At 42.6% G+C, this 7,986-nt stretch overlaps 1 long non-coding RNA gene across 1 annotated transcript; it reads right to left on the reverse strand.

Moving 5' to 3' along the window:
* Positions 1–1,241: 1,241 nt before the first annotated feature.
* LOC108957242 lies at positions 1,242–7,186 on the reverse strand. The gene is made up of 3 exons (XR_005545559.1): positions 7,058–7,186; positions 5,284–5,592; positions 1,242–1,378 (listed from the first exon to the last, which is right to left on the reverse strand). It is a non-coding gene; the product is annotated as an uncharacterized LOC108957242 (long non-coding RNA).
* Between the last annotated feature and the right edge of the window lie 800 nt (positions 7,187–7,986).

The following is a 7,986-nucleotide window of genomic DNA, read 5'->3' on the forward strand; positions in this document are numbered from 1 at the left end:
TTGAGAGTTTAGTCTTTCATGTCCAATATATCCAATTTAATAAACAGTGAAATCACACTCTATTACAGCTCTCTCTCTCTCTCTCTCTCTCTCTCTCTCTTGACAACATTGTCATTTATTCTTTCAGCATATTATTTCTTTACGCCGTCGCGACATAAAAAGCTGATGAGATCCATTTTCCGCATTTAGTGAGGTTCGATTGGGTCGTTCTGAGCAAGACGCTAGTGATGGGACACGTGAGCCCACGCGACAAAAGAAGACATATCCATGATTGGACAGCTTTTTGAGACTTGACTGTCACTCATGCAGTCAGAGGAATGTCCTTTTCTGGAGAAAGGACCGGCACACGTGCGCGGATCTTAATTGTTAACGCTATAAGGAACATTCCAAATCAGATCTTGCCCGCCGATATATAGCGATGGCCGGGCCCTTTAGGATGTCTTTCTTTGTTTTAATTTTCTATGTCGAGATTTGAACATTTGGAATTCCTAAATACATAAAGTTAATTCTTAAATAATTATATTCGACCTCACAAACGTAGCTCGTGATAAGGCGTCGCTCGCAGCATGGTAGAAGCATGGTAGATTTGGGTGGTGACTCTAGCATGAAGGGCAAACTCGATTGTTGGGCAAGCTTGAGCCGCTCAATACAATTCTTAAGCTCGGAGACAGGGCCGCCACGGCCAAATCATGATGGCACCGACTTACTCTCTCTCTCTCTCTCTCTCTCTCTCTCTTATATATATATATATATATACACACACTGACACACACGAGATCAACACAGCGCAAGTTTTGAAGTTCAGGCATGGATGGGTCAGTCCTACTTGTGCTGACAAGCATCTCCATTGGCCAAGCTAGTTCATACAGTAGAGATGATGAATCGGTGACAAGCATATATGAATAAAGAATTACTGACCCCGTCCGAAAACGATAGTCAAGTTGGGATCAATCGTCTAGGAAATAGTGTTTTCTATCAACTGCAATTAATTTTTCCCTGAAATATGTTTAGGGCTTGAAATATTTGCAGATTATTTGCTTGTCTAACTTGTGCAAGAACGCAAGGCCTTTGGCTGCTCCTATTGCAAATTTTAAGTTAAGCAGTGTGACCCATGGAAGTGGTTTAATGGCCAAGCCCCACAGCAGGAAAGACACATTTGAATAGTACAATGAACCAAGACAAGATCATATTTACCAAAAATTTTAAAAAGCATGTATTTATCACCCAAGAAAGAACCTTACTTCCAAAGAGATGGCTCTTTAGGGTACCCTCTGGGAAGAAGTCATGGCCAAGGAGTAGTTCTTCATCCTCCAAACAACATCTCATTAGCCTGACAATCCTCTGGATGAGATAAGCTGCCAAGGTAGTTCACCTCCAACTGCAAAAAGTTATCACTCTCATGTCAAAATAGGATAAGACCTCATAATTTCACATCTGTTTTAGTATAACGAAGCAAACAGCATCTCCCGCAAAAGAGAGGAGATAGAACGACTAATTTGTATGACAAGTCACCTCATAATTTCTCCAAGGTCTTGCATAGAATTGCTCGCAATCATAGGACAAATCATGGACCCTAAAATAAGGGATAAGAGGAGCAAGAACTGTCTTTCCTCAATGACCGCAATCCTAACAGAATAATCTGGTCCTCATCATTGATCAAACCCCCAGAAATATGCATTCAGTTGGGCAATGACATATATTCTCCAAAGGAAGAAAGCAAATTGAGATAGTGAGCTTCATATAAAGTTAGCCACACCAAACCAGAACAACCTAGTGACGTAAAAGGCCACTAACATCTATCATCTCGTTCTTATTTTTCTACAACAAACTATTTATCTGGACACGATTCTTGTGACACCCCGATTTTCCAATTCTATTTTCAATAAATTGAGACGGGCATTTCGTTGGCACGCATATAGTTATTTTCCTTGAGTCGGCCACTCATGTGAAAAACTAGTCCGTCAGAAGCCGTTAAGAGTTTCTAATGCATCGTACTTGAGAATTTGGCCGTAAGCGACCTTTCGACCGAGTTAATCTGGGTAAGGGTCATTATGGCACAATTAAAATCGATTAGAGATCGGAGATAGGTCGACTCGACGAGGCATGTGATCGGTGTGGGTGATTCCACCAGACGCACAATTCTTGTCGATTGGCACCGGACCGACTTTTCGTCGATTGGGTACCCTGTGTTCGTATTTGAAATCTTGAGATTTTCCCGACAACGAAAGTCGCCAAGGTTTCAAAGATGTACATTGTGGCTTGAGATGATCAACCACAGGTCAAATGCATGAAAATTTCTAAAGGCTACCCGGTAGGTTGGGCCGCGCTAATATCGTGCCAAAGTGAAATTAACCGTAGAATTGAGATCGAATTCAGAAATTGGAAGTCTGGGTTTGTCACAAATCATTTTAGGATTATTGATTTATCTTTGGAAGATTTTTCACGCAAGCCGAGTTTTTCAGCAAAATAATCAGAAAATTTGCTAATTTGGCTCGAGAAATTAGTAGGTCCGCTTTTGGTCGTACTTTTGGGAATTAAGTTGGTTCTACGGATCAGTGAAGATGTTAATTGAAGTGTGGTGACATTGGATTAATTTTATGAACTTCAATTTGATTCAATTGGAAGAGAATCAAGTGGAATTAAAGAATTGGTTGTACAAAATTTTATGCCCCGGCGGAAAATGAAATTGAACCTATTGGACTAAAGTTGTGGAAGGTTTGGAGTTAGTGGATGATGACATCACCTATGATGTCATGATTGAGGTAAGATGAGCTAAGGTGGTGACAAGTGGAGGGAGGAGATGAGCCCTTGGAAAGGTAGGATGTCACTTCCCCCTTGTCCCCATCATCTTCAACCTTGGGAAGGAGAGAGAGAGAGAGGAGGAGGGGAGAAACCGACCGGAACCAGCAGCCGCCCGATCGCCCCCTTCGTCCGCCGCTCGACCGCCCGTCCGTCGTCGCCGCCGCCCGCGCGTCTCCGCCCGGGCCACCGTCAGTAGCCCCGCGAGTTGCTCCGCCCAACCGCTCCGCCACCTCCAGCCTTCGTCCGCGCCGCCCGAGCTCGCCCCTCCGCTCGCTCGCCGCCGCTTTGGTCACCGGAGTGCCCGGCTGCCAAAGCCAGACCGCCGCCGCCGCCCGTCGCTCCGCGCTCCGCCGCCGCCCGCGCGCCCGCGCTTGGCCGACATCCCGAGCCGCCGCTCAGCTGCGCAAGAGCCGCCGGAGCTCGTCCCCGCCGCCGTGAGGCCTCGCTCGCCGCCGCCCGGCCCGCTCAAGCTCGCCGGCCCTCCTCCGCCGTTCTCCGCCGACCGCCGCCGGATCGCCCACTTCTCGGCCGCAACCAGCAGCGGAAAATGGGTATTCCAGCTCGGTTTTGGCCCGTTTTGGCCGCCTTCCCGAGCCCGGATGCTCGGCCCGCTTTGAGGAAAGTCGATCCTCGCGTCGTCCCCCGTCGCTTTGGCCCGCTTCGCTCGCTAATCCGGTGAGTTTAGCTCACTAAACCTTAATTAGACGGTTAATGATGCTTTATGGGTGCTTAGTTTATGTTAAGTGTTATTAGGTGGTTAGTTTAATTTATTTAAGTGTAGATTATATTAAGGTGTTTGATTAACTTAAATTGTGTTTAATTTAAGGTTAAGTGAGTGTTTATATTAGTATAAACCTTGATGTGACAAAAAAGGAATTTACTTTTGATTTATTTAAATATCTCGAAATTATTGAATAATTAAATAATATTTTAATATTCGAAACTATTAAAATATTATTATTTAATTATTTTCGGAATAAATTAAATTATTTATTAAATTCAAAATTTTGTCGAGACCTTATTTGCTCAGAATTTTGTGCCGGTTGTCATGCAGTAGTCGGATTTTGAAATCGATGATCGGATATTATAAATTGAGGTGGATTTCGAAAACTATGGATATTATTATTTAATTAATTTTCGGAATAAATTTAATTATCTATTAAATTCAAAATTTTCATTGGGACCTTATTTGCTCAGAATTTCGTGCCGATCGCTGCTATGCATTTAGAATTTGATATTGATGATTGGTTATGACAAATTGAGTGTGATTGCGATATATAGGGATTCTTTATGAAATCCTAAGTGTAGAAATTGATGGGAGATTGGCCGTGATAAACCACCTATTAGAGGTCGTGCCCAGTGAGGCCGTGATAAACCACCTATGAGAGGTCGTACCCAGTGAAGCCGTGATAAACCACCTATTAGAGGTCGTGCCCGATGAGGCCGTGAAATACCACCTATAAGAGGTCGTGCCCAGTGAGGCCGTGATAAACCACCTATGAGAGGTCGTGCCTAGTGAGGCCGTGATAAACCACCTATTAGAGGTCGTGCCCCATGAGGCCGTGAAATACCACCTATTAGAGGTCGTGCCCGATGAGGCCGTGATATGCCACCTATTAGAGGTCGCGCCCAATGGGGCCGTGAATTGCCACCTGTTAAAGGTCGCGCGAGTGGGGCCGTGATGCCACCGATTCTAATTTTGCCGAGTAGGGCCGTGATTGAGAGCAATGATTGATTTGCTAGAATGACATGTAATTGGCCGAGCGATTGATCGCCGAGACGATCCAAGTGGTTGAATTGTTTGATAATGTGATTGTGCCATGGTTGTTTGGTTATCATAATTGCACGTGGTTGGTTTATATAAATTGTGCTAACTCGCGATAAAGACCGAGGCGAGGTAAGTCTTCTATGTGATGTGGCTAGCCAACCGGGCGTATTTTCTTCTAATAGGGGTTAGGGGGTTGGAACTTACGAGACATCGTCTCATCCCGGTGTGGGATTAAAATTTCAGGTCCCTGGGTGGACGGAGCAACCAGATAGCTTTGGTTGGCTTTGAGGAGTTGCGTACGTGAAGTCATAAGGGTTGGAGAGCGTGTCCTACTATCCCGGTTGTAGGATAGTTCCCCTTTGTCGAGTTGGTCTATTTTGTAGAAAGTCCAAAGGTTGTATTTAAACCCTTGTGTTTGTAAATGAGTGTTTGGTATTGTGATTGATTGCCTGCTTTTTCTATCTCAAGTTAAATGTTGTCGGGGGATTTGTTTCGTTCCGCATGCGTAAAGAAATGAATGGGTCGGCGACATATCCTGGGATGTCGCATTTTTGATTGACCGTAGTGGGATGTGCGCGCGCTCGGGGTTCGGGGCGTGACAATTCTCCTCCTAGGATCATAATAGAATTTCTTGCTAAAAATGCAACAGAGATTAACATTAAATACTGAAAAGCACATGCCACCTGAGCTTTCCTGAGAGGAACTAAGATTACCTTCCACTCTTTGAATCCTTGCACGCTCTCAAGGTTCAATATATATATTGGGCAATTGGAGTCATTTTTTTGCTCTGGGAAGACCCATTCTCATCAAGGCAGCCTTTCAAGACTACCAATATCACCATTGCCGAGAATTGTATGAGATCTGAAGCTTCTTGTTGCAACTTTCAGCTCTGCAAAACTAAAGACTCTGACTTCTAAAGTGAAGCAACATAACCATTTGGAATAGATTCATTTGACCTCCCTCTTAACCTCCTGCTCAGTTCATCATCTTCTGCTAAACAGCCGCAGCTGGTCCTCCTGTGACTACACGAGTGAAGAGAAAAAGGTGAAGAATTTGCTGTGAGCTGAAGACAAGAACCATAGACAATCAGGAACTACTTGAGTTATGGAGATGTCAGCAGGTGGGAAAACGTTTATTTAGTTAAGTTAGAATCTGAAGTTGTTAGCGGACATGTGTATGAAGCATATTCCTTCATAATCCGCTTTGTCTGTAAGTTGGGGGTTGCATGAACTTCAGGATAATTCGGAAAGCAGGAGGGCAAGGACTAGTATGACACGCGGAATATCTATAAGATGTATAGTTAGGATTCCAGCTCTTGCATTGAAACTCTGACACAGTGTTAAACAGCCCTTTATTCTGAACGCACAACCTATTGGGATTGAGTCCATCTTGTGTATCAAACATCTTCCATAGGTACACCATGACCAATATGTTACATTCTCATGACAAATGCCTTCTTCTTGTTCATATCCGCTCTCTCAATCATATCATCATTTCTCGTCTCAATTTCTTTCTTTTTTTTTTTTTTTGGTGAATGGTAATTGTAATAAAGCTTAGCCAAAATGTATTCTTTCTAATTTTCTTTTGCCTCAGTATTCCAGCCAAAGCATCAAAACTTAATCTATTGATCCAATGAAATGCCCAAACCAAATGTGAAGGGTAACAAAGTCCAACCACAGGAAGAACTAAAACCAAAATTCTGTGACAGACTTTCCCACCTGCTGATTCATAACCAACGAAAGCAACCAAATATCATAACTTTATGGAATCACAATTTGAAGTTGAGAATTATCATAAGGGTACAACAAAGACCTGCACTCTCAGGGCAAAGACCAGCCAGAGATTACATCCTAAGAATGCACAACTCATGGTGAAAAGAAAAGAGACAAAAAAAAAACAAGAAAGCAAGAAAGAATTGCAGAAGAAACAAGGTAACTACCAAAAGTAAACAGCGAATACAACTACAACTTGAACCCTAACTTGAAATTCTATCAATCAAACGAGAAATGGATATAAAAATCGAGGAAATAACTTTCTTAGCTAAGACTCGACTAATCTACACACTTATTCAGCAACATAACGACTCCCACGCGTGAACAAAAGGCTTACCCATAGCAGAACAGTCATTGTTGTCTCCTGTGCTAGGCAGCTTGAGCATCGAATTTGGTCGCATCATATCTCTCTTTGCTGACGCCCGATTTCAGCGAGCCTATTGTCAAAATAAAGTTTTTCTTTTCGAAATACTAAACATAGAAATTCGTGATTGGTTCCAGCCGCGCGCATGCAAAACTGCAAAAATTCACTGACCAAACCGTAACTCCAAATCGACATCCGTAAAATCCCACGACACAACCGCACCCTAAATTATCGTTACTACATAACGACCCATGGATTGAACCAGCAACTCGGAATTCAAACAGATCCGAATTCACCACTTAGCTACGAAAATTTCCTTCAATTGAACTGATGTAGAATTCGAATCCTTACCCCAGGGCGCCGCGAAACCAAGTTAATTCAACCCGTGGGGAGGCACGCATGAAATCCTCTTTTTCTTTCTTGGTTCTTCCGAGCTCTCTTCTTTCTTTTTTTTCACTCTTACTGCTGCTGATGCTTTGCTTTTCTGTTCTGTTCTTCAGGTTCCTCTGGAAGAGCCCATTAAATGGGCTCAGGGGGCTGATTGGGCCTCTGTGGTTTGGGCTTCCTTTTGTTTAAGCCCAATGCGTACAATTCCCATCGGCAGATATATCTTCCCACTACAAGCTGCCTCCTCCACATTCATGCGGTAACATACAAATTCTTATCATTGATCTATCTTAACTGCTCATATCTAGAAATTTCGGGAAAATTACCAAAATTTGGCAGGATTGACTGAATTGACAAGATTACAAAAGGTTTAGAACTAAATTGGCCAAGAAAAAAAAAGATTTAGGACCGAATTGAAAAAATTACAATGGGCCTAGGACTTTTTTGGTAATTTTCACTAGAACTTTCTTGCTAAGTCTACGGAATAAACTAACTTTTATTACAATAGTGCTTGTGACCAAGCAATAAAACTGATTGAATATATATACTATTATGTTGTGTGCAGCCGAATTGATATTACTACGTATGTAATATTATTACGTGAATTCATTTGCCAGACATCGAACTAATCTTATTAAACCGGTCATCAAGGTTGGGCATACACACATGTGTTAAGGAAATTGCAAGAGCCATGCGTGACAAGCATTTTTCCATTTCCCAAGTGAAGTGAAATAGGTTAAAATTAATCTTACAAAGTGACATCGAATCCTTAAGAAATAGAAAATCCAGCACACCACAGAATATACAAATGAACTGAAATGATATCGATTCGAAAGTGAATTACAACCGAAGAGAATGCACCTGTTTATAGGGTGCCATTAGCTATCCTGCTA

The sequence above is a fragment of the Eucalyptus grandis genome, chromosome 8 (genome assembly GCF_016545825.1).
Source record: "Eucalyptus grandis isolate ANBG69807.140 chromosome 8, ASM1654582v1, whole genome shotgun sequence".
Taxonomy (NCBI): Eukaryota; Viridiplantae; Streptophyta; class Magnoliopsida; order Myrtales; family Myrtaceae; genus Eucalyptus; species Eucalyptus grandis.